The sequence below is a fragment of the Ammodytes marinus genome (assembly GCF_949987685.1).
Source record: "Ammodytes marinus genome assembly, chromosome: 16".
Classification (NCBI taxonomy): Eukaryota; Metazoa; Chordata; class Actinopteri; order Uranoscopiformes; family Ammodytidae; genus Ammodytes; species Ammodytes marinus.
In genome coordinates, this window is record NC_137220.1 from 12,359,784 (window position 1) to 12,386,583 (window position 26,800).

The following is a 26,800-nucleotide window of genomic DNA, read 5'->3' on the forward strand; positions in this document are numbered from 1 at the left end:
TTTGACACCTTTGTTGCTCGGGGCGACTGTCAATGCTGTCATCTGCTCCACCACGGTCCTCTTCACTACCTGCTGTATGCCTACACCTCTCTGTTTTGGAGATGGTTTGTTGGTTTTCAGCTTTTTTGACATTTGGACAACAGACGATGGAGAGCTGTGAAAGCTGGAATCATCTCAGCGCCAGAGTTTACTCAGCAAGTGTAAATCGATGGCTTCATACCAACATTACAGTATAGGTGTTGTAGACATTTGCCATATTTTATCCAGGAGGTTTTGTGTAAAATGGGTTTGGTATGGCGGTCAACAGAGAAGAATTTGAAAAACACAAACAACTGAAGCGAACAACTACAAAAAATATTAAAATCATAAAACACATGTTTACAATAGAAGTTTTCAGGAGACACTCAATATTGAATAAAACACTGGTCATTCGTGAACACCAACACTAGTAGGCGTACAGCCAATACCTACATATACCGTACTTTTCGGCCTATAAGCCGCGACTTTTTCCCCGTTTTTCGACCCTGTTATTACACAGCACAGTATATATTCTGTAGCTACTAGGGATGGGCGTTAGTAATCGAGTACTCGAGTACTCCTCTTTTCAAATGATCTCAATTGGTGGATGAGGAAAATCGTTTTTTGTTTTTTTTAGTGTTTGTAGCCATTAGGCCGGCCGGCGGGCCGCCCCTATTTTAAAATGTTATATACGTGTACAAAACGGCACAAAACGGATATAAAGTTTAACAAAATTAAATATTTTGATCCAAGTTAAATAAACTAAGCGTTGTGTCAAACAGAAACCGCAAATAACTGCCACCTCCGTGCAGCGCAGCCAGTGTGTGGTCTCCACAGCACCGCGGAGCTGAATGCGGTGCTGGAAAACTTGGAAAGTCACGTAAAGAAGCCAGGCTGACTTCGGGCACATTCGAGCAAACAACATTTAAGAAGCCTTTATTATGGAATATAGGATTGAGATTCAAAAGCCGACCGGTGTAACGTTCCGTTAACGAGGAATTAGTCGCGGTAATTAGTCACGGACAGGAGTGAGCATTACGCGGTTCGATATAGACTACTACTACTTCTACTGCTTTGGTGAGTTATTTAGCCTATCTATGTGTTTAAATTGTAGGACAATAATTTTATTGTATTTGCTGCCCTTCTTATTTTAAATGTCTATTTTGATTGTTAGCCAACTACAGCCCATGCTTTTTTTCTCTCTCTTTTTTCTCTCTCCACCGCAGACCTACTCGATCGGTTTAAATTGTGGCCCGCTTATTTAATTACTTTCAGTTAGGAAAATGTGTTTTAAACTTGTGGAAAATAAATCCTTAATATCATATGGCAACTGTGACTGTTTGACATAAGCATTGAGCGCTTTATTGCGGTCAACCGTTGTTCTGTAGACAGATGCGTTGCGTTCTAAAAATAGAAAAAAGTTTAACGAGGAATCGATTGATCCTCGAGGAATGCAAGCGATCACACGAGTAGCGAAAACACTCGTGCCCATCCCTAATAGCTACTATTGCACAAAATGGTAACACTTGTACATTATGCAAATATGCAACTTGTTTGTTGAAATGTTAATATATGGGAGCTTCCTCAAGCAGCCATCTCTTTCCCGACAATCCCCTCTGTGCACGAACTCTTACATATGGTAATTAAACATTATAACACCTGCGGCTTATAGTCCAGTGCGGCTTATAGTACGGAAAGTACGGTATATTTGAATCTTGCATTAATAATGTTAAATTGACAACAGTTTACCTAATTATTGATAAGTTACTTCCTTTGCATGCGTTTTATTTGCTGGAACCAGATGTCATTTATATACTGTACCAAGAGAGGTCTATTGACAGTAAATGAAGCATCTACTCAGTTCCTTTCAGGATTTTATGAACTGAAAGATGTTTTGCTAAATGTGAACTCCAAAAGTTATTCCTCTTCATAAAGGGTCTAATGCAGTGGTTTTCAAACTGTGGGGCGCTAAACTGTATTTAGCCTCTTAATTTTCCTCTCAAAGTCCACCAGATTCATGCATTTCACTTTAAAAGGGTGAAAAAAAAGCTCCCGGGGGGGCATACCCAGGGGTCTGGTTCTCCACTGGCTACTATTTTCCTCCATCAGGACATTGGAGGCACTAGCCCAAAAACCCTGGGTGTGTGAATGACATTTCACTAGTCAATAATTTAGGCAAGTCTGTCTGCCCATCTTTCTCACTCCGCTGCACACTCAGTCACTACTATCCATGCTTAAAGGAAGCAGGATTAAAACACTGGATTAAGATGTTAAAATGTATTAAAAAATGTGTTTAAAAACGCACAATTTTTTTTAGAATGTTTCAAAAATATGTTTACATTTGTAAAATAATTCAAAGGTCTTTCAAAACACACAGGGATTTAGAATTTTTTTTTGGGGGGGGGGTGCTCAGCTGAAATTTGTTCTCTGAGGGGGGGCTCACTCTCTCCCAATTTGAAAACCCCTGGTCTAATGTATATGGTAACTTCAAGGCTGCCATCAAACTTCACAAACAAATGGTGGTTTGAAGCTATTAGATCAAATACATGGTTAATTGGAGAGATTTGGGCGCTAACGGTAGCCTGTACAGCAAGTAATGAATGAAAAGGCAAGTTCTAATGAAAGAAAGTGCTCTAAACGTTAGCAACCAATAGGTTTAATTTGTATACAGAGCAAGGATTGTGTTTGAATTGACTCAGGGACATGGGGGCTATATTGTGGTAAATTAAGTTTTATTTTTGTAGCATATCCTTGAACAACAACATTGTGGGCATTTGAAATAGAAGAACTGAACACTAGCCTTCAATGGTACTTCAGTACAAGTCATACTGAATTTAGAAACCATGGCAGAGAGATGAAGGAAAGTAGGGCTAAATAGAGAACTAAGGATGACACACAGTGTGTATAAAAAAGAGTCAAATTAGAAGTAACGGAGGGAGAATACCAGGAAGAAAGACGCAGTGGAAAGAAAGGCGAGAGTCATGGTATGTAAATAAATGCGACTCTTTTAGCATGAGACAGTGTTTATGCCTTTCAATCCAGTCCTCATTAAGTAGTTCATTGATTTTTCTCTGAAGCACAGGGCTGACCTGTTCATTTACTTAATAAGAAGCACTTTAAACTCAAGCAATCTGCATGTGGCTTCAACTTTAAAGGTGAAGGCGAAGTCAATGGTATGTGGTCTGAAAACACAGTGAGACTATACAGCCAGTCTGCAGTGCGATGGCTTTATATAAGCTCTGCCTCTTTCCTCTTTTCGGGGCGACCGTGGCTCAGGTGGTAGAGCGGGTCGGCCAATGATCAGAGGGTTCGCGGTTCAATTCCCACCCTGCCACTTGTGTCATGGTTGTTGACACTTCCCCCACATTGCTTCGTGTGAATGTGTATATCCTGCTGTATGTTTGAGGTGGTGATCGGAGGGGCCGTAGGCGCCGAATGGCAGCCACGCTTCCGTCAGTCTGCCCCAGGGCAGCTGTGGCTACTATCGTAGCTCACCAACACGCTTCCGTCAGTCTGCCCCAGGGCAGCTGTGGCTACTATCGTAGCTCACCAACACCGATTTGACTGTGTGTGAATGAATGATAGCTGGATACCTGTTAAAGCGCTTGAGTGCAAGAAGCGCTATATAAATCCAATCCATTATCATTTCCTTGCTGGGCCTTGAGGTGTTTCTGAAAAACTGAAGATGTGTAGACTTCAGCACCAACCAAGACTTCCCACTAAAGGATACAGATATTATTTGCCATTTTCTAGCAGCTTACTATCATCAGGAAAAAGACACTGAATGAGTCACAAATGCTCATCATCTCCATGCAAGCCGACTTAAATAGATAGCGAACAACAACAGTCTCACCTATAAAAGAGGCCGCTTATCAGTAACCGAAAGGACATATTTTCAAATTATTTTTTGGTTGTCATGAAAGACTTTTCAACATGATTTTTGCAGTCCAGCAATCTTTCTGCAGAAGCGAATATTTTCTTTTAACAAAAGAAACCCAATGGCGTGTCCTTAACAGGAGCAGCCACACACAGGACTTAAAAGTAAAACAGACTTTTCTCATGAAGACTTCCCCTGTGCCTGCAACACATACTTTAGGGTTTGTGTTTCAGGGCTGCAGGTATCAATTAACAATTGTTTGCATTTTAAGTATGAAATATATGAACAATCCATTTTCATATCCAAATATTTTAAACCCAAAGAGAATGGGTTTTGTATTATCATCTAGGCATGCTTTTGGCTGAACATATTAAGGATTTATTCTGGGGCTTACCTTTCTGTACACTTATCCAGAGTATCCAAACTTCTAAAGTGTCCGTCTCTTACCTTCGCCCTACCTCTGATATAAAAGTGCTGCAGCATTCAAAACCAGTCAAACCTATTCTGGCACTTCTCCTCCCACAGCCTTTCATCTTCCCTTTATCAGTCCAATTTAATTAGAAGTCTGTCGTCTCTTGTGCTCCTTTCTGCCTCTCCTCTTTCATCTGCTGTCCAACACAAATCAATTCTTCATGGCGGCGCACATCCCCGGGTCCCAGTTGATGCTGTCAGGGTGTTTCTAAGCAGAAGGCCAGACGACCAGAGGACCACCTCTAGGTTCACACATCTCAAAACACTGCCAGTAATCAATCAGTCGCCTGCATTGTGTGGTTTAAATCCTCTATGCTCTAATGTTTTATTTTTTTATCTTTTAACTTTAGAGCTAAAGTGCATAATTTATGTCGCCCCCATGAGGAATTCTGAGTAATTACAACACTGTCGCCGCATCTAGATTTCGCTGATTGCGCATGGATTTGATAACGTACGTCCAGGTTTTTTTTCCCTTAGCAGTAGAATCAACAACTAAATCCATTTCTTGGGCGCTTCTTGGGATTTTTCTGAGCTCCCGCTCCAGTGTCGTAGTGGGCTACACCAGTTTGTAAACGCTGCCATAATGAGAAATACAGAGAGAGTTTTGTGGAGCTGATAGGCTCAGTCACCTTTGTGTCAACTCATTTGGCGATGCATGGCTGGAAAGAAACAGACATTCATTTATATGGAAAAAAATGATGGCCTTGGTCAAAATCACCATATTGTTTCACTGTTATAGAAACATATGGAGCAATTCTCTGCAGAATAATAATGCTCTTATCCAATGACATGAGAGGCGGAGGATCTGTAGGGAGACAATCAGGAAGATAACTGTTGAGGCTGAATACTGGAAACAGGAACAAAAGAGCAAGCATGAGATTAATGGAAGAAGAATAAAATGTGTATTTAATGTGAGTGTGGCTGCTATGCTAATACCCCCCCACTCCCAAGCTAATTGAATACAATTGTTGAATTTGTACTGTTAAATGTAATTTCAACCCGTGTGACTCATGTCTGGTTGAAGCCCACAGGTAATTATCTAGTGAGAGCTTTTTTCACACGGGTCTGAGTGAGAAAGTGTCTGTTCAAACCATTAGATGGATAATTAATCACATTCATACTACCATCTCAGCGTTTGAATTACAGCAAAGGGCCTAACAACTTTGCTAAAGGAGAGAACACACAGTAGTATGATTGCGGGAAATCCTTACGTCGTTTCCCTGAATTACTGTAAGTGAATTTGATGCAAGCCGCCGCCGATTTCGCCTTCCTGTGTTTTGGAAAAATCTACTTGCAGACACATGCCGAATGACGAGAGCTTTTTGTACATGCATTGCTCACAAACTAGCTGCCAATTAAATGTCTCCATCCTGGGCCATATTACATTATATACAGCTTAATATGTTCTGTCCAGCACCCACATAATCAAAGCAAAGCAGAGCGTGGCTATCTATCCATCGATTGTCTCTATCTGTTTTGGAGCCAGCGCTTCAGCTTGAGGGGATGTATTTAACGATTTAGCAACCAAAAAGGAGTAGGTGACCCTGAAAGTGTGGGTTGTGTATACAGTATGTCTGTGTGTGTGTGTGTGTGCGTGTGTGTGTGTGTGTGTGTGTGTGTGTGTGTGTGTGTGTGTGTGTGTGTGTGTGTGTGCCTGTGTGTGCGTGCGTGCGTGTGTGTGTGTGTGTGTGTGTGTGTGTGTGGGTGTGAGGAGAGCTGGCTGCCATTAGTCCTGCTGGATTAGCATCTGACACAGAGCACCATCAAAACAAGAAAAAGGTAGAGCCCGAAGCAAAAATGGCCTAGACATAAGGTCCAGCCGTCTTCAACAACACAAACACACACACACACACACACACACACACACACACACACACACACAAACACACACACACACACAGAGGAATCGAAAAGGGATGACAGGACAACACGAAGGTGCAGAGAGCTGATCGTTATACCCGTCCACACTGTGACAGCATCAGTGTGTGTGTGTGTGTGTGTGTGTGTGTGTGTGTGTGTGTGTGTGTGTGTGTGTGTGTGTGTGTGTGTGTGTGTGTGTGTGTGTGTGTGGAGATGAGGTATCTGTAATGTGCCTTTTTCAGTCAGAGTAGGGGGGGCTGAACACAGGATGAAAAGCTAATGATGTCTCAGTGAGGCTAAACCCTAATCCCCGATGACATTTCTGATTTGTATTGTTTTTTTTGTAGTCCAGCTTTAATGAATGTTGATTGAAGGGTGGGATTTTTTTCTCTCTTTCTCTCCAATTACAAACACAAGGGCACAACAAGCAAGACCATAGCAAAGGTCAGACCTCATCTGTGACACTGTGGAGGTCCACACTGTACACAAAGGACTCAAAGGGCGGGTTCTGTTAATGCAATCTGGCTTCTTCTGTAAGATCAAAAGCAGCTGGTGGTGCCGGTAAACAGGGAAAGGATTTCTGACAGGGATAATTAAAACAAAACTTATGGACTATCCACAGCGAACAACAGCCTCGTAAATTACCAAAAGGCTGAATCAATGCCTCGATGAGGCATTCCCTGCAAACAACAATGGACATTATAGAGTCCACAGAGGCAGCTTTAAATGCAGCGTATAGTACTCAAGCTGGTTAGAATATCAATACCATATCAATGTCTTTTGGGATATTTTCATGTGATTATATCGTCTTTTCTTGAATTTTTAGAATTGTCTTGGAGTAAAATCAACTTTTTTTTAGCATAATATGCATTATAAAATGTTTTTCATTCTCTAAAAATGTCTTAGTTTACGGTATGTGGCAGTAGGGTATGGTTGAAGCACCTGTTGTTGGTGGAGGGATGGGATTGTGGAAAATCCGACCGGAACGAGCCGGTTGGCAAGTTTACGCATGGCGAAAAAAAAATCCTTGTTTTATTTGTGTGTTCCCTAGTTTCCACAGGCAGAAATGCCATGCCAGAAAGGAGCAAGCAGGGACTAAAATATATGTTTGCACTTATCAATCTCTACATCCATTACTAACAGCTCGTCCACGTCATCAGTGAGTGACTGACTGTGAAAAATAGCATTACTTTTTTTCATATCATTTGTATGACGCATTCCTAGTTAAAGCCACTACGAGTAACTTGGTACCTTGGCGGCCCCTTTGGACAAAAGCTTCTCAGTAATGTCATCTTTAATTTCTAACCCACAGCGACTACAAAAACGCAAACTACGAAAATGAAACCTTTGTAAACAGAAATCGAGAAGCCTAAATATGCTGGCAAAGCCGAACAACAAAAAAGCACACACAAGGCAACCACTCATTACTCAACAATGAGAGAGCACTGCATACATAATGGCGAATCTCAGTGGGGAAAATATCTGGCAGAGCAAATTAAAAAAAAAAGGTGTCCATGATAATTTCACTAAAATTAATAGCAGAAAGGTCTTTGTTTCTTATTAAATTGCTTTGAAAATAAGAGGGCCCAAAAAAACCCTCATAAATCAATATTTTAACTCTAATACTGGATATTCCTGCATACTTATGCCTACTGCCCTCTTTGGACCAACATTAATCAGTTGTGGGACCCCATGACCACTTTTATTAGTGCCAGTTCCTTCTCAGTGGGAAAGAAAACACACTCAAAGAGCTGTTCTTCCATCAAAGAAAACAACCGGGCACACGGCCTGCAACCGCGGGAGAATGCTGGCAGCAAAATTATGCCCTCCAGTGTTATAGTAACTGTTGCTCATTTGGATAAATTTGGCTTTGGGAATCGTTTTGTATTATTATTGCCACCAAATGACTGAGCTAAAAAAAATATATAAAATCTTTTTATCACTCTCTTGTTCATTCTCACTCGAAGGGAAGGGGAACCACAGAGGGGCAAACAAAGCAAAGATACTCTCTGTGTTCCTAATCACATTTGTTTTTGTTTTACTACTACGTCCTTGCAGTTTGCATGCAGTAGCCTATGCTACATTTGGGACCGACTCATTTAGAATCAACAAAAGCTGAACGTTCCAAGTAGTCCCTTGAAGGTACTGCCTGACTGTTGGTATCAATGTCAAACAATTGTTAGTCAGAACACTTCACGTGAAACATCCACGGTGAGAAGGCTTCTCATCTTTAGGTGGAGAAGACTCACACCCTGAAATGGAACATTAACTTTGACGGCAGATGATTTATGTTAATGCCGTTCGTCTCTTGCCAAGAAGCCCCAAAAAAATACTCTCTGAACCAGTGTCAGCTCTTGGCATAAGATTATTTACGAGATAAAATAAGCTCCAACCTGTTCTATCTTAAGTTGATATGGTGTCTTTTTTTGGCCACCAGAGTGATGATTGTAGCTTATTGTGCCCCCTCAACTTTTTTTTAGACGGTCATTCCTTTCATATAAATCATTCGAGCCCATAGTTCTGCATTAGGGCCTCCAGAATTTCAGATGAAGTAGATTAAGAAAAATAAATAAGTGGGCTCCACTTGTTATTTCAATGCGTCAGACACACTTAATCACTATGACATATCTTCTGCTGCTCCTTTCATGTGCAGGCTGTGGATGTGGGTTTGGAACAATTAACAGGCTGCCAATCAAATCTGTAAAGCGGATTTGATTCTGGATTTAGATATGCAGGAACCCAACCCCAGACAGTGTCAACTCCCAGTATAAATGCCATCCCGTACCAGGTAGGCATCATTGGATTTCATTGTTATGCATTAAATAGTTGACTGACTTAATCATATTTACACATTTTATGTTAATATTTGAGCATAATCAATTATATGAGTGGCATGTTCAGATAGGAAGAAAGTGCAGAAAATCAAACATGGGAATATGGTCTGTGGTTATCTGCATTGTCAATCAATGTTAAGATTGTACACATGCCACTATCCTAGGGTTTAAGGTCAGCCAGAAAAATGCCATCCAAATCCCCTCTTTCTTTTTCTTTTTGCTGTACCATTTCAAGTTAAAGGACACTGCAGATACATATTTGCGATATGTATCAGAATACAATAAGAGCTACAGCTGGCAGGCCTGAGGAAAAGAGAAATATAATGGAAATGGCATAAAAGTCGAGTTCCTGCCTCCTTCACAGAGCACACAAGGTCTTTTCACAGGTTTCACATCTTTTGCTCGGCTATAAATCCTCTCCGAATAAATTCACACCGGACTTGGCAGGTGTGAGAAGAAAAATGCCTTTACAACAATAACTTCTGAACTTATTTACTTTAGCAGCAGTGAAGTACCAACAAAGGAACATAATGCAACAGAATCAATGGAATGTCGAGTATGCTAACAGGCTCGTCTCTAGTTGTTGGAATGAGTTCCTGAAGGACCTCAATGCTTCTGAGAAACTGAACAGAGAAATAGAAACGGTCTTGTTCTGATATGACCCGACTCTACATGCTGAATTCTGACAGAGCAGCCTGCAGCGACTCAGAAACTCAACATTTGTTGCCGTGTACTCGCTTTCTTGTTTCTTTTGTGCTCTAGCTCAGCAATTCCACTTTGAAGATGTCAATGGTTTAGCTGTTATTGCTGTTATTTTCACAGCACAGTTCACAGTCTCTGCTCTTCATCAACACAACACATATCATCTATTGTAATGATAAGGATGCACCATGTGATCAGAGCTGATCAATCAGAGTAGATCAATTCAGATATTAGACATATTGATACACACACCATAGGCCCACAGCAATACAACAAGACACTTTCAACTTCACAATCTCATATACTGCTAACTAAAAGGAATTACAACCCTCACAGTCAAATGTGGAATATCTATGTTGGTTCACAGCGCAAAATGTAGTAGTTTAAAATAAAAAACGGCCTTGAAGTTTATTGAGTTATTTATGTAGGTTTATGACAACATTTTTAGCGAGAAATGTGTGTTTTACTCTGACAATCTTCAATCAGTGAATGTATACAATGCAGATTGATAGCTTTCACAAAGATTATTCCAGACTTTACCAGAGAAAAAACGGTAAAATGCAACGTTTGTTATGGTTGATATGCTGGTTGCTAGAGGCGCTGGCTGAAACCGGAGACAGGAAGTGGTTTGAATAACTATAACTATCAAACTAAAATGTCTAATAGCTACATACAGTGTACAATGGGACCTGCTGGCCATGCGTAAGGTGTCTCAGGCAGGACTTGTTCTTATTCATTCAACCCAACCCTATAGCATTAGCATTTGACTGGAGGACCATGTTGAGGGGGTTTGTACAGCAATGGTGTATTTAATGCCTGAGAAGCTAAGTTCAAAACTCCTTGACCCTCGATGTGTGTAGGGGGAGACATTGACTTCGACCTAAATCAGAATGTGAAGGCGGCATCTCAAGCTGTTTTGTAGCTGCTTTCATCTTGTTAAATTCAATGTTTTAGCCTGGCTTTAGGCTTTAGGCAGCAATCTCCTGATCTCTTAAGCATTGTACTCCTGTTAGGGAAGCCATTTGGGAAATGTGCAGGTTAGTGTTTACTGCTGCAGCTTTTATCTTGAACTACCCAGGACATAACAGCAAACTTTAAACTCACAACAAACTCCTCTCACACACTTATTTTTCTTGTATTGTATGGTCCTCCTGTAGCAGTTTTCCTCAACCTCATTTCTGTATAACCACAATCCATATCTTGTAAAATCTTAGCTCTTCCCTGGACAACATCTTAGCCGGCGTATTTTCACACGTCACCATTAACTTCATCACTTTAAAGTTTTAAAGCAACTTCAAATCAATATGGTATTGATGGAGCTCATCTCACCGTTAATACAGATACGAAAGTCGTCCCTATATGCGGTTCATTAAGCATACATTTTTTTGACATGCCAGTGTTGGGAACTACAAGCACAGACAGAGACCCTGATTTACCCCTAAGCGTGGATATGATATTCCCTATACGCAAAGATGAAATGAGTGAAGGAAACGGTTGGTTTGAAATGTAATTAGCCAGGAGCAAGCCACGGATTCCGGTCGTGGAAGTGTGGAGAGGAGGAGCTGGGCAGATTCTCCTGACACAGCTAAGGGCCGTGTGAAATCTGTAAAGCCTTGATTAGATGGGATTGTCTCTTTCTCTAAGCGGGAATTACAGAGGTGAAGAAAAAAAAGAAAGAAAGAAAAAACAGCATGAAAAATATGGTAAGTTTGATACAAAAGGAGTTTCAGTGAGACAGATGGAAACTTCTGTTAAATCAAAATGTTCACAGCTCAGGCAGAGATAACGAGAGAGGAAAATCAGTGCAGCAGCAGGGGATGGTTCTGTTTGTAGCTGGAACATTGAGGCACAAAGGGTCTAAGCTTTGTGCTTTTACGCTTCACCTAACCTCACGGTGCTTAGGATGAGCTGAGCCGAGACAACTCAACACCTCTCCCTTTAGTTGAAAAGACACAAGATATGAAAACTGTCTTAACCTATATAAGGGTCCCAGATATGACACCTAAAAAACACCAGTGTTGACTTTGAGACAGTAAAAGGTGAAGTAAGCAAATTTGAAAAAAGCTTGTTGTCAAAATCAGTGAATATCTCGTCATGATCCACTTGTTTACGTACACGTTTACAGAGCCTGTGGGCTGTGTATTAAACCTAGATTATTTTTCAGCCGGCACACAGTATACAGACATGAAAAGTCTTATATGAGGTGTCCAGATTTGACTTTGTTAACTTTGATGACTTGTTGTTGTTGCCGACACACGCTCCATCCACTACGCCACCGGAGCGCCCCAACTTTGATGACTTGGTTAACTGAGTGTGAATGCAACTGAAAATTTGGTATTTCCCACACTCAATTGCATCAAAAGAGCGAAAGCAACAAAAAGTTATTCAATTTATAGCTAAACAACCGCATACAACCTAGGCATCCTCTATAGCTAAGCATTGCATTATAAAAAAAGAACACCTCTCACTTAAAGCCACTATTAACATTGCACGTTGTCGGCCCCTTTGGACAAAAGCGGTAGTATTTTTACGACGCCAGCTGTCGTGAAGCTGTTTTCTAGCTCGTGCCAGGCGTGCAAGATTCAAATGATCAGGAAGCAATATAGTGCATGTCCGTGCGTTGAAAGTGTGAGGGCACCGGACTCTTTTCGGCTCCGTGAGAGTGGTTAGTGACACAGCATCAACTAATGCCAGTCAGTGCTACTAGTGTCGGAGCTGCTTTAAGCTAGACATTGAGATGATATGAAGTAACATTATTTAACCCCATATTATCGGCATAATGAGACACAAACAGTAACCTGTTATTCTTCTTTATTCATCGTTTCACACCAGGCTTGATAGGATCCCAATAAAAAAAGCAGAGTGCTTGACATTTTCTTATGTGACACGTTATTAAGTTGGCGTGTTTTCTGTTAAATGATTATTCCTGGAGAGACTGCATTGTGCTGTTGCATGCTTTGTTATGTCTTGGATGGTAACAAAAAGTGATACATTCACTGAGCTTGTAAAATTTTAATGAAGTGAGTGAAGACAGTGAGCTACAAGAGTTCAGTGGCTTGCGGCTGATGAGAGAACCGTCTCAATCTTTAATTCAATTAACTCCTCCAGTGTATAAACATGACACACAATTCATAAAGATCGCTAACTTTCGGTGTCTTCTCAGGCCGGGGAAGAAGCTATTTTAACTGTAAAAAACACATCAGACACAATTTTTAGGCACGCTGATATGAACAGCCTCCAGCTCCACAGAATCTCCATAAAAATGTTTTGACTACTAACCAGAAATACTTTCGCATTATGTTTCACACAGTCATTCACAAAATATTCTGTCTGTATTCTTGACAAGAATACAGTAAAAGTTTATTAATTAATTCATGTAAGTGTAGAATTTAGAGTGAAAAGCGTATAGTCCCCTCTCGCTGAAAATGTAGGTATTTTGGAATTGTGGAAACTATGGTTAACCCGCACACTGCACACATTCTAATGCTATATGCCCCATGTGGAACACTGTATAGTCCGTTAAAGCACTAGGACCCTTTGATACTTCACCTGACTCTCCAATTTGCATAATCCCTGCATGAAGAGTGAGGTTGATAAGCTTTTAGGTGGAGGTTGTGAGCTTGTGGCAGCAGTCAGCAGTTTTTTCCCAAAGGCATTCCGGCTGTGTTCTGTGGTTTAAAACATAAAAGCCCAGACAGGACCGATAATGGCTTTAACAGGCCTACTGGGGGACGGCCTTTGCACGCACACTCATTTAAACAAGAGAGGAAGAAACACAGCAAAGCCAAAACTGAGCCAAAGTGTAGGAAAAGTCAAGATGAGTCCGCCTTAGTGCTGATTCGTCAGTCTGGGAGTATTCGGGCTTATCAGCGCTGCACGCCGTTCACTCGGCGTTCTGCCGACACAAACAAACTCCCATCAAAAGCAAGCAAGCTTCAAACTTTTAAGTAGATGAGATTGTAAAGCTAATAGCCTGGAGTCTCGGGTAGACGGGAGGGGGGAGGGGGGAGGGGGAGGGCTGTGCAGTCAGAAGCAGGCTGGATCCTTAAAGCAATTCCTTACAAAATATCTGTGCATCTGGGATTCTCTCCTCTGTCTGATAAAATGTGATAGGGGAGTCAGGGGGTTGCGGTCCCTTTACTGACTCCAGTCAGCTTATCCTCCTCTTCCCTTCCAGGAGCAGCAGCCCCTGACCTCTGCTGTCAACCCAGGGCTGTGATGCCGACTGAAGAGGCCGCTAATAAAGTACAGAGGCTTTCCATACACACTGGAACACACCAGGAATGTCCACACACCAAACAAAACCATCAAGCAGACATACAAATATTTTCCTCTGCATCTTGTTGAAATGCATGTGCTGTCTCACATCCTGACATCTAAAGTCAGGATGTGAGGATGAACAATACAAACGTGATACCCTCTTAAAAAGGTACAGTGTGTAATAAACCAGTATTTTTTCATCATCTAGTAATGAGATTCTAGATTGCAACGCTCCTTTGCTAACCCTTCCTTTTGGGATAAATTACAGAAGCTACGGTGGCCTTCAAGGACAAGAGGATAGTTACAAAATGTGGCATCTTCGGCCTCTGCCTCATGTCTTTCCACAATATCAAGTAATGAGGTGAAGATGTATTTAGTTATTTATTTGATAGTCTTTCTTATTTGTCACCCAACAGGTGCACTTCTGGCGGACACGCACTTTATATAAAAATGTGCAAACTGTGCTACTGCCGAAACATGGCGCTGCAACACGGCGGCACGCGCTCCCATGTAGATATAATAGGCTCATTCTAAGGTAATCAATTTATTTTGTTCAAGCGCTGATATAATTAATAAGACATACTTATGAACATTAAATTCCATTCCACCAAGTTTGTTCTGACAAATGTGCCAATGAATTAGACCCACTGTACCTTTAAGTGAGCTGGTGAACTTTAGAACAAATTATTCGGACACGTTGCATCAAACAAAAATTGTTGTTTTCCAAAATTGTATACATGCAGTTTACATACTGCAAAATAGTATGTGGGCAACCCTTCTATTTATTGGGCGCCTTAGTCAAACCCATTGCTAACAGGTGCATAAAACTAAAGCAAGCTTAATTGCCAATGACAAACTCAAACCTAAAATCCGTCATTCTGAAGAGCTCAACGTCACCGTGCCATCCTTCCAATAAGTCAATTTGTCAGATTTCTGCCCTCTAGATTTCGCCCCTGTCGACTCTAAACTCTGTTATTGTGATGTGGAAGTACCTTGGAGCTATAATAGTTCAGCCATGACGCGACGGAATGGGATTGCAGAGTCCTGGAGCACATAGTGTGGAAACATAATTTGTCCTTGGTTGCAACACTCACTACCAAGTTCCAAACTGCTTCAAGGAGAACGATCAGTGCAAACACTGCCCACCCATCAGCATCATGACTATGGTTTCTACGACTATGCAGCAAGACCAGTCAGACCAGCCTAAGATCAACACAAGCAATGTAACGTTTCACCATTGGGCTCTGGGGCAGTGCAAAGTCAATTAAAGCTGAGTATAAGTTCATTGTATGCGGCAGCTGACGGTCAATCTAGTCATACGTGTGGACAGAGAGGAGCTCTCTTGTTTAAGTGTCTGTCCAATTTCCAGCCATCATTGAAGAATGGAGCTTAACAAACAGAACAACGCTGGTGTTCAGTGTGGTCTAAAGGTACAGCTGCTGTTGTAAACAAAATTGTGTGAATTGATTGATTGAATATGTCGTAAGCGGTGCAATCTTTAAGGTACGTAAGGATGTTAATATTACGTGCCAACATTCACAACACAGTGCTCCTAGGCAAATTCCCTGTAATGTTACTAGGTCCTGAGGTGGGAAATCTCCAGTGCAGATTAAGGAGAAAATCTATTCTGGCTTTTATTCACATATTTGCTCAGTTGCTGATTCATCGATTTTGTGTCGTTAATAAATGTTTATATAACGTGTTTTCATAGTAGTACTCATGTACTGCTCTGTTTGTGGAGGGGGCATGTCTAAATAAAGTTTGACTTGATTGCTGACATGCACAGAGAGAGCCCCCAAACTAAACCCTCACCCATCACCTTTGGGATGAACTGGAACACTGAATGGGAGCCAGGCCTTATCACTCGACATCAGTGGCACTAATTCATTCTCCTGTGGATGACTGAACAAAGATCTGCAGCTAGTTTCCAATACCAAGAGAATGGAGGTTTTAGCAGCAGTTTAATACACATGGTTTAGGTGAGAGATGTAGGCAAACTGTCCAGGTGTCCACAGACTATTCAGATATTCTCAAACAATATATATAAAAATTGTATATACTTAATCAAGAGACTGACTTAAATGGTGTTACCCAGCCCTTACATGGCTGCTCATTTCCTTCGTTATAACCTTTCCCTCAGCATGAATACTCAAGCCCAAGAGAGTTTTCCTTTCAGAAAAACAGCGGCGCCAGATGAGTAAGAGAAGAATGAGTTGCTCCTGACAAGAGAGGGGGGTAAAGAGATAAGGAGGTCCTCAGAGTAAACGGATGTTTCAAATTACACAGACAGGCAGGAGGTCTATTAATATGGGGGAAGTGTTTTTCGTTTTTTTGATGTTGTGTCTCGCCACCTAACATGCTCTATCTTTCTGACACAGGCGGTAAAGTTCACACACAAATGAACACCTGCACACAAATACCTGGACCTCCCTAGAGATTAGGACTTGACATGACGCCCCTGTGAATACACTTCGGGGTGTACACACACACACACACACACACACACACACACACACACACACACACACACACACACACACACACACACACACACACACATCACTGCAAGAAGACAAGATGGCCTTTGGTGTTTCTGCTGCAGTATTGCTCAATGTGACCTCAATCCACAACCTTCAGTGTAACCAAGGGGGAATTCAGGAGCATTCATTAGCGACCCCCCCCCCCCCTCCCCCATTTCCCAAACTACTTGCGAGTGCGAGAAGCCAAAATGTATGTTTCACAGCCTGCATACACACAAACCCCCCCACACAAAAAGAGTTGAAATGCACCCGAGAGTCTTCAAAGTAATCTCATGGCTCAGTGTCTAGCCAGGAGATATATATATACAGCATATACTATATATTTTTTGCCATTTTGTATTCTTCACATCAAAAGCTTTCAATCGGATGACAAGCAGTGTCAAAGCACTTCCAACTTGGTCGACTATCAACTCTTTAAGTTCCTCTTTTTTCCTCTCACCCATTCCAGTAGTTAAAGGCTCAACTTTGAATCCATGACAGCAGCAATGAAGTATTGAGAAAAAACTAAATCACTCCATCTCAGAGATTCGTTGCTACAGTGCGCTGATAAGGTGAACTGGAATATCATTTATTTCATATGTCGCTGTCATCGACTAGCTCATCCTTCTTCGCTCATCACCTGCTTTAATATGTAGGAAAGTCACACTCAAAACAGACACTACGCCGGCTCCATGTTGTCAACCGCTGACTATTTTGACTGATCTTTTTTTTCCTTCTTTATTTTTTTTACAAACATCTGCTTCGATCCGATTGAATGATTAAAAAAAAGCTACATCCAAAACATTGTAGCACAGGATATGAATAAGTAAAACGTTGGTAAAAATAATGGGGAAAGGGAAGGAGGGAGGGAGAGGGAGATGGAGAGTGAGAGCGAGTGAGAGAAGAGATGATAATGATGAGCCCTGAGACTGGCGACTATTTTAAGACGTCCTGAAAGTAAGGCGACATGCAGTGCCAGCAGACCGGAATATGATTGCTTTTACACGAGCACATACAGTTCAATCCATTGGTCTGCTGCACACTGGACAGTGCCAGTTTGCGGGCTGCAAATGAAGATTTTCCTTTCTAATCCATTCATTTCAAATTGTGTTCTTGATTATATGATTCATCGTTAATACAATACAATTTCAGAATATTGCAACAACAACACAAATCATAAATTCATAAAATCATGTCCATCTTGTACATCAAGCATACAAATAACATTTTCTTTTTCATTTCTTATCTGCGCATTAAGTCATTGTCATATTAAAAAAGGGAGCCTTCACAAAATGCGTTGTCTCAATGAAGGTAATCTCAGCACATTTTAGATCGTTGGCCTTGTTTTCCCCAGTGGAGGTCACACTTGATGTCATTTGTTCTGACAGGAGTGTCACACCCTCTGAATTCACACACTACACACTGCTAAGGGGCACACTGAGCTCTCAACACATCTATCTAAACACGCACGCACACACGCACGCACGCACGCACGCACGCACGCACACACACACACACACACAGGCAAAAAACTGCATTATTGGCTAATATTTAAATGGGGTTGTTTGGTCAAGTTTCCTGGGTCAATGTTGACTAAAGCTAGAAATAAACACAATTGATCTGCTGTTTTCTCACTCACATACCTCTAAGCAGAGCATTATGCTGATGAGGAAGCATGAGACATCTATAACTCACCACGGAGGAAGAGAGTTGAAGGCTTTGTTAGATTGGGGGGGGCGGCCTGCCCTTTGCCCTTGTGTGGTTTCAACTAAAATGTTATCATTAGCAGTTTTTGACCTTAGCAGCTTGCTAAAGTAATGATTCCCATATATATTACTTATTGCTCTAGTGTTTTCCAGGCTTGTTGCTGTGTTGCGTTATAAATAAGAAATGGGTGGGCGTATAGCTAGCAAGCATCCAGTTGTGGTGATGGCAAATGCTAGACTTTTAGATGGGACTAAGCCACAGCCAACAACGCTTATGTAACTACTTTAAGAACAAAACATATTGCACCGATTAAAATACAAGAACCGATATTGTAACCGTTACCTAAATCAAGCTCCCTGGAAAAACACTGACATACAGTAAGTGACGCTATCACTGCAGGAAAACAGAAACAAATTTGAATTTCTGCTTCATCTTGATCACATTTATGACAAAACTTGAATGCAAGTATTAAGCCTGTACACATTATACAGTATATTGATGTGTACATGTTGTCTTCAGTTTAACTGAAACATATAGATGCTTAAAGATAATATGAAAGAGAATTGCTTCTTTGATACGATTATTTTTGGCGATGACAACAGGCACATATGCGGAGTTTGGGGAGAGGGAATTAAATCTATGAACATAAAACCCAATAGGTCAACACTAGCCACACAGAGTAAAATCTGTCAGATTTTAATGTCACATAAACAAAGCAGCCGTCCACCTGCTTTAACAGCCAGGTGAAAAATAAAAACTCCCAATAAAACCTCAGCTGTTTCTGGGCTGTTACGCAAAACAATGATAAATCACCAATATGCCAGACAGCACGAGTAATAAACTCATCAGTGACTCCTTCTTATGTGCTACGGGAGCCTTATTTTCATTCCATAATTAATTTTTTATGCTGTGTGTGAGTGTGTGAGTGGCTGTACCATACGCTCAGTAAACATTTACAGTTTAGTCGAGTGCAACGGTCCTCTCATTGCAACCAACATGGTTTTGCACTCTAATCAACATTATTGAGGCTGAGGTACGTACAGTAAATCGACATGGATCATCAACGTAACATGCTGGAGACTGCTGTCCATAACACACATGGCTGCCTTCTTGGTTACTCACCATGCTCGATCCCCTTAGCATTATTTACTGACATCTGAGGCTTATATCTACGATGAAAACAACTGATTAGCCTTTTAAAAGTGAATTGGCCTCTGTAGTTATTGCTATCCACTCAAAATCCTGGAAGGTGACAGAGCTAAAGAGATGGATAGGTATACGTGAAGATGCATCCAAGTGGTTGGAATTATTTATTGGAGTATGGTAAAGCTATGGTGTGGAACTTTTTCATGTACATAACTATCGGTTTCATTCAAGCCATCGCCAACGAGTTGAAACAACTTTGATCAAGCATATAAGTTCCTCATAACTCTCTCTGTATTTCTCAGTATTGCAGCGTTTCAAAACTGGTGCAACCACCTGACACTGGCGCAGGAGCTCAGAAAATCCCTGGAGGTACAGCAGAAGGAATAAAATCCAAGCGCGATCACCGAAGGCTTACCTCATGTAAAGGCACTGACAGTGTTGTTGTTATTACTCAGAATTCCTCACGGGGTTGACCGAAGTTACACACTATGGCTCTAAGGTTTTAGTCGAGGAACTGAATGGAAGCTGACTTTAGAGTCCGAGATAGAGGAACTAAAAGGATATCCTGCCACAGGGAAATCACCTTGTGGAGGGATCGACTTTGCTGTGGGGATGTGAACTGCAACACAGTCAGGCAATTTTTAGTTTAAACTTCAGCAGCAGTGGATATCAGAACTATGCTGCTATGAGCTCAGGCTACGCAAGTTGCATCCACAAGTCACTCACCGACTTCCTCTCTTCCTAAGTTCACTGTGTGAATCATAGATATATATTTTGTTTAACACTTTTCAAAATTTTTCTTCGCTCTACTGCCTTGGTTTTAACGGCCTGCTGACCCTTTTTTGAACTTTCGCAAACGCAGCAAATGTATGGGCATGTCGGATCTAGGGATGTGGTGATCATTTACCTATTATCACAACTGAAAATAACCTTGAGCACCAACTGAGATGCTACCAGCAGCACCATGCAACTGTTTTTCAAAAAGGAAGACATATTTTGGAAGATCAAAAAAAAATGCAAGCAGAGAGAACAAGAGAGGGCAATAACAAAAGGTTTTTGGCTCTGCCTTCCAACTTGGCAGGAACATAGCACTACAAGTCCAGCCTTGATTGAGACAAAGGACAGAGCTCTGCAGGTCAGAATTGCAGAGGGACAGACGAAGAAACATATAATTTTAAAGCAACATATTAGACAGCACCTGTAGGTAGAACTGCAGCTTTACCACACACCACAAAACAGATGATCCGAAATGAAATGGGTATTTGATTTGAATGGCTTTATAATGCATACGATTCAAGATTACTGCTGTGCGAAGGTCATTGGGTTTCCCAGATAATCCGTGAACAAATCCGGCAATAATAAACAAGACTGACAGGCCCAAAACAGAAATATTCTGCCTGTTGTGAAGCAGAGCAGTAAAAATAACGGGCGGCATAAAAGTGATAAAGATGCTGTGAAGTTTTCTAAAATGGGATTCAGATAAATGGAAAGACGTTCTCAGCTGCATGAGATAAAGCTGAAAACTTCGGAAGCCACTTAACTTCTTAGAGGCAGGGAAATAAATCATACGGTGCACCTTGTCTCTGAGCATCCACAGTAAGTGAAGGGGTCTATGTTCAACTAGAATTATCCAATCAAATCAGTTGACTGGATTAAAGCTGATAAACTCATCAGATGCTTGTGATGTTCTTAATAAACACCTTTGTGAAATTAAAAATTAACAGATCCAGTTTATGCGTAAATGCACATCCTCTGTGTGTTTATAAGACTGTTTTTAATTTGATTTGAAAAAGATTTTCGGCAGACATCCTTTGTAAAAAGGTCTAAGTTGATGTTCTTGAATATAATTGAATATAAATATTAATTAATATTTCCTCATTGAATGGTTGCTTGTTTCACCGAATCAATTTAAATTATCAAGAAATCCTCGCATGTCCAAGACAAGTTAATCATTGCAACCCATCCCTACGACTCATAGCCATTATTGGCAAACAATCATTATGATCGTTAATCTGTAAAATAGTATGCATTGTATGCTTTGGCCCAGTGTTCATGATGTTGTTTATGAGCTTGCAAAGCTGGACATGATACGTGTTGTAAATAACCACGGGACGTTTGATACTTCCCATAGATAGGATCACACAACAAGTTGCTGCATGCATAACAAGGACAGTTGGTTGCAGTCTATTGATTCAACCTTGAAGCATCGTGTTAGCCGTCTATAAAAAAGGATGGAAATGTTTGTCCATGAAGTGTAGCATGTTGAGCTGAATGGGCAAAAAAAAAATCGCTCTGCATTGATATTCGAGAAACCCTCCATAGTTATTTTGCTCTTCAGTGTATTGGCAGTTATGATGCACGGCGCATAACACTAAGCCACTTCAAGTAGTCGTTTGCTTGTAAAATCCACAAGAATGGCTAGTCAACAAATGCTGTGCTGTGTGATTAAGGGTGTATTTAATCTCTGGGGAGATTTATGCAAGTCATGTTTAAGCTGATAAATGAGAGTTATGGTCCCTGCTGTGTTCAAGCCAATCTTAACGTTTGGCTAATTAGAAGTGGATTTGTTGGGGGGGGGGGAATGGCAGGTGGCTGAAAAGCAAGTCTGCAACTTGGTGCCTGTCGACGTCGTCGTTGTCTCCCACAGCGATACTCTGGGAACAGGATCATAAAAGGAGAAACATAATGGCCGCTATTTCCCCGGCTGAATAAAAGGGAGTTATCTGGGCCATTCGGCTTCATGGTGCTTCGTCGTGGATGAGAGCTATAGCACAGGTCGGTTGAACAGATGAGTGAAAGCCCTGCATCTGCATCCGGAACAGTGGATATAAGTTATAGCAGTAATCAACATGGAGAGAGTGGGTTGTTTACCGTGATGAACGTCTATACACACGCCACAGTGTCGGCGTGACTTCCATGTGTCTTGTTAATAAGGCTAGGCGAGACAAGAAGGCAGGCTTTCGCTAAGAGTTATGGAGATGGATTCCCCCACCTTGTCTGCATTGATGGTCATAAAAAAAACACCACTATCCAAAAATGATTAAGCCTTCCATCGCGTTTCACCAATGATAATGCATGCTCTGCTTACAGATGCATGGAGATCATTTTAAGTGCATTCAAAATCATTTTATGTCTCAAGCTCTTTTCCAATTCAGATCATTTTGAAAATGTTTAAAATATCTGTCATCCAACACAAAATGTATGATTCTATCTGAGCAAAAGACGGATCGTGATGCAAAAATTTCACACTCTAATTGTTATGCAACACACGTCTCTTGCTAGCAGTGCCTGAGCCAAACTACCACATATACATACAGTATGGGCACACGTGGGATTGCACTGCGTTAATCATATTAAAATCATAGTCTCATTCTTCAAACTGATTCAATTTGTGAACAAACACTGATTAATGTGCTTTTGAAGCAACTTGCAGTGGCTCGTAATACTGTGCAATTTGAATGAGGTGACACGACAACATACAGCACATGTGATGAAAAAGAGGTGCAAATATTGACATTATGTAAATAAACATAAAAAAATATAATAACATGTTGATGACACAATACAACAAGGGGTCAAAAAGCTCAATATGAGGAATGCCCCAAATAGTTTAAAGGTGGGCTAAGCAATTCTGGAGAACCCTTGTTGTCAAAATATTTTTTTTTGTAAAAATCAGTGAATATTTCCTCATGATCTCTGACTCCACCTTTAACAGACACTTGTTTATGTAAAGAAGAGCAAATATTTTTAGGAATAAAGAGAAAAGATCTGTACCCAAACTTTTTTTTTTTTTTTTCAAATAATGATTTTGTCGTTATGAGATTTGTGTAGCGGTTACCAATCACATACCACACAGCGTATGTTGAGTATTGTATTCTTTCACATGTGCAAAAGTTTTCCTTCTCCATTTTCAACCCACACTGAATTATTTACCAGCGCACTCTTCCTGCCACATCACAAAGCATAACTAATAAATGGGGTAGGTCCTCAGGCGTTTACGCTCAACCTTTGTGAGTATTAACGAGCAGAGCACCTTGTCAACTGCTGACATCTGCTGAATGTATTAACCATGACTAAATGAATAAGGAAATAATATTTAGCAATTCAGTTATGTATTCACTTCGTCTAATGACGTCTGCAATATTGTAATATGCAAAAATACTGTCCCCTCGAGTTAAGCAGACTAACAAAGAACAGTGCAGAGTTAGACCATTGTTAGAGTATACCAACCAATCCTATGAGACTGTAATACCACATTAGATAAAATATGAAATATATCTTTGCTATTCAAATATCTTGAAGGGGGCAACCACTGTCAAAGATGGAGGCCAAAACATTTAGTTGAGGGAATCAAAAAGTTAAAATGGTTTGTGCTCCATTCAGTTCCCACTTTAGGACTTGGCTTGCACAGCTCACCATACACTTTGTACAACCTTTATTAGTTTCTCTGCCTCTCATTCACTTCCATTGATGCATACAGTAGTTGTCTGAATACCCTTAGCTCTGTCAGGTGGGATTACACTTTTTGCTTTTTTCAGGATGAACTAATAAAAAACAAAGTTGTCTTGGTGAGTCCATCTGTTTGAAAAAGGAGCACTTATTTCAATTAAGTTAGGTTAAAAACCATAACCACCTTTCTGTATACTGCAGTACTGTTCAAATGCACGACATGCTGAAAGTATAATTTGTTGCCAAGACAGTTGTAGCTTATTAGACGGCATTAACTTTAGCTGGATGTAGCTTATATATACAGGCAACTGAGAGAGGTCTGGCACGTAACGGCCTGCACAAAGGACATTTTTTCAGCAAGGAGTTTGTGTGGATTAAACCAAAAAATTGTGAGCTTCTGCTGAGGTGCTGATTGGTGGATTTTGTTATCTTAAGATAACATCAGCTACAGTATGTGTTTTTTTCTCTTTTTACAATCCAAGCTATAAGCTAATTGTCTGGCTGTAGCCACATAATGAGGGGTTAGAAATAAGAGTGGTATTACAATTCTCTTTTAACTCTGCCAAAAAGCTATTTAGCATATGTTGTGAAATAATTATACTTCCAAGGTTACGAACTGAGCATGGTAATGGTTAATAGAAAAGGCAAATGCTAATTGCTGTTAAGTGTTGGAAGGTGAACTTTGATCTCCTGGACGTGTTACACGCCCACCAACTCAACCCCAACTCTCTCACTTTCTACCTCGCAAAATAAAGACAAACTACTTGGGCAAATAGATGTCTTCATTGGATGTAACTAGTACTTGTGAGGCGATGCTGACCCATCTAGAATGGATGAAACTCTTAAGGGTAGTGGCCTGTTATAATAAAAAGAAAATATGGACGGCAATGTACACATGACACATGAATGCATCTGGCAAAGCACCCTAACACCTTCTCTCTCTCTCTCTCTCTCTCTCTCTCTCTCTCTCTCTCTCTCTCTTTCTCTCTCTCTCTCTTTCTCTCTCTCTCTCTCTCTCTCTCAACACCATGCCAGCACCCACACACGTTGGATCAGCCCAGCAACCAACAGGAGGGGGACAGATTTGACAGCAAAGTTCCTCTCTGATCACTCGGATGTGGTCCCGAGAGGCTTTGGTGAGGACAGTGGCTTAGCGCACCAAGATTGCCCGGAAACAAAACACAACAGGCCCGCTGTGAAGTCGAATAGATGCCCTACCCCACTGCACCACAGGCACAATGATAGTTAAGCCGGGGGGGATTCTTTGATGTTTGGACAGTACTGACAAAGTACCACCTGTCATGAGCTCACAGCTGAGAAACACGCCGACCATTCGTGATGCTAACGCTAGCTGACAGACAAGAGGGAAAGAGACAAAGGTGCAATATGAGAAAAATTACCAGACACATACGTTGTAGAATTGAAAACCAAAAGAGGGCAAAGGTGTGTGAAGCCAGCCTTAACAGGGTAGAAGCTGGATCCAATGCACAGGCTGCTACACGCCTGGCTATAAGACTCTGGAAAATAGAGGAGTTATTCCTCTGAAAGCATGCAACTTTCATATGAGACATGGGACAGATAACAGATGACACTTTCAATTAGAGCATCTGCTTTGATCAAGTCATTAAAGATGGGAGGGGAACGTAACCAACAGTTGTCGAGGCTTTCTGACAAGGTGTTTTGCATCTGCTTCATTACCGACTGCAAGTAAGTGTCATTTCTTTCTCCACTAATTATCAGGCAGAAAACAACTTTTAGTACAGCACATGTCTCCAGTGGCACGATGAAACACAAATTGAATTAAAAATTGAATTTGTAAGCAGTTGATAAACAAATATAAGTGCTTTGTCGTTACCAGGCACAATACACAAGACCAATGTACAGCAGAGGAAATACTTTTAATCGCGCATACTTTAAATTCATAATTTGTATTTTCTTCCCACCTTTGGGATGAGTTTCCAATCTCAAATATTAAGAGGAATTGAATTCAAACACAATAGATCAATATGGAAATACGATGACTATTTCTTTCATTATTCTTAATGGTGAAGAAACAAAGGTATTTTCAAAATATAAATGTCATAAATCAAAAGATCTGTCATTGTACACAAAAAGACCAAAACAGTAAAGGCAAATACTTAACTTACTTATCTTACTCTACTTTTAGGTATGAAAAAGGGAGACAAAGGACAAGGTTTTAACTCAGATACTTTTGCTAACTTAATCTTCTGTTAGTCACACAGCATCAGCTCTCGCTTCACAAGTATCAGTCTTAAATGCAATCCCGATTTTAGCAAATGATGAAACGTCAAAGCAGCCACCTGCTGAAGGAGCTATGAAATAAAGCCTATGTTATCATTCTGTGCTTTATTAGCTCTGGGTAGGACTTCATGTGACGACCCTTTTAATCCCTCGACCTAGACCATTTATTTCAAAGACCAGGGGAAGAGAAATGAGAAGGAAGGAGCAATTTGGAACTAACTGCAGCATCCTAGCATGCATATTAAACCATGTGTTTTCATCAACCATTAGTACCCTCCGCCCCTCGCCTATAATAATTCAAGTCAAACCTCGAGCCGTCTACAGAGACCCACGAAGAGCTGATAACCCATGATGTCTTGGCAACTGGCAGAACGGTGCAGCAGAATATTTTGAGAGACTGAGCCAGGGAGAAAATGGCCGTCCTCAGGAGGGAAGCACTCATACCAGAACAATCTGAACCACCACGGGCAGGTGCATTACTCAGCATGACACGGTGCGTCTCCACTGGCAACATCACAAAGCTCAGCAAAGTGAAGCCGACAGAACATGAATCTGGAGAGGGTTTTCATATTGCTGATGGTAACTTGGCAGAGGGAGATTTTAAGTTTTGCACGCTTGACTTCGAAAAGGTGAATCTTTCCCCTGGTCATCGATGATTACAGTAGCCCCTTTCAAACATGCACTGTGACCGGGTG

General features: G+C 41.0%; 1 protein-coding gene across 2 annotated transcripts in view; it reads right to left on the bottom strand.

The window, feature by feature from the left end:
* The window catches only part of asic2 (acid-sensing (proton-gated) ion channel 2), a gene marked incomplete at its 5' end in the record, with an annotated part of 343,558 nt that overhangs the window by 65,269 nt on the left and 251,489 nt on the right, over window positions 1-26,800 (bottom strand). The window lies entirely within an intron of this gene.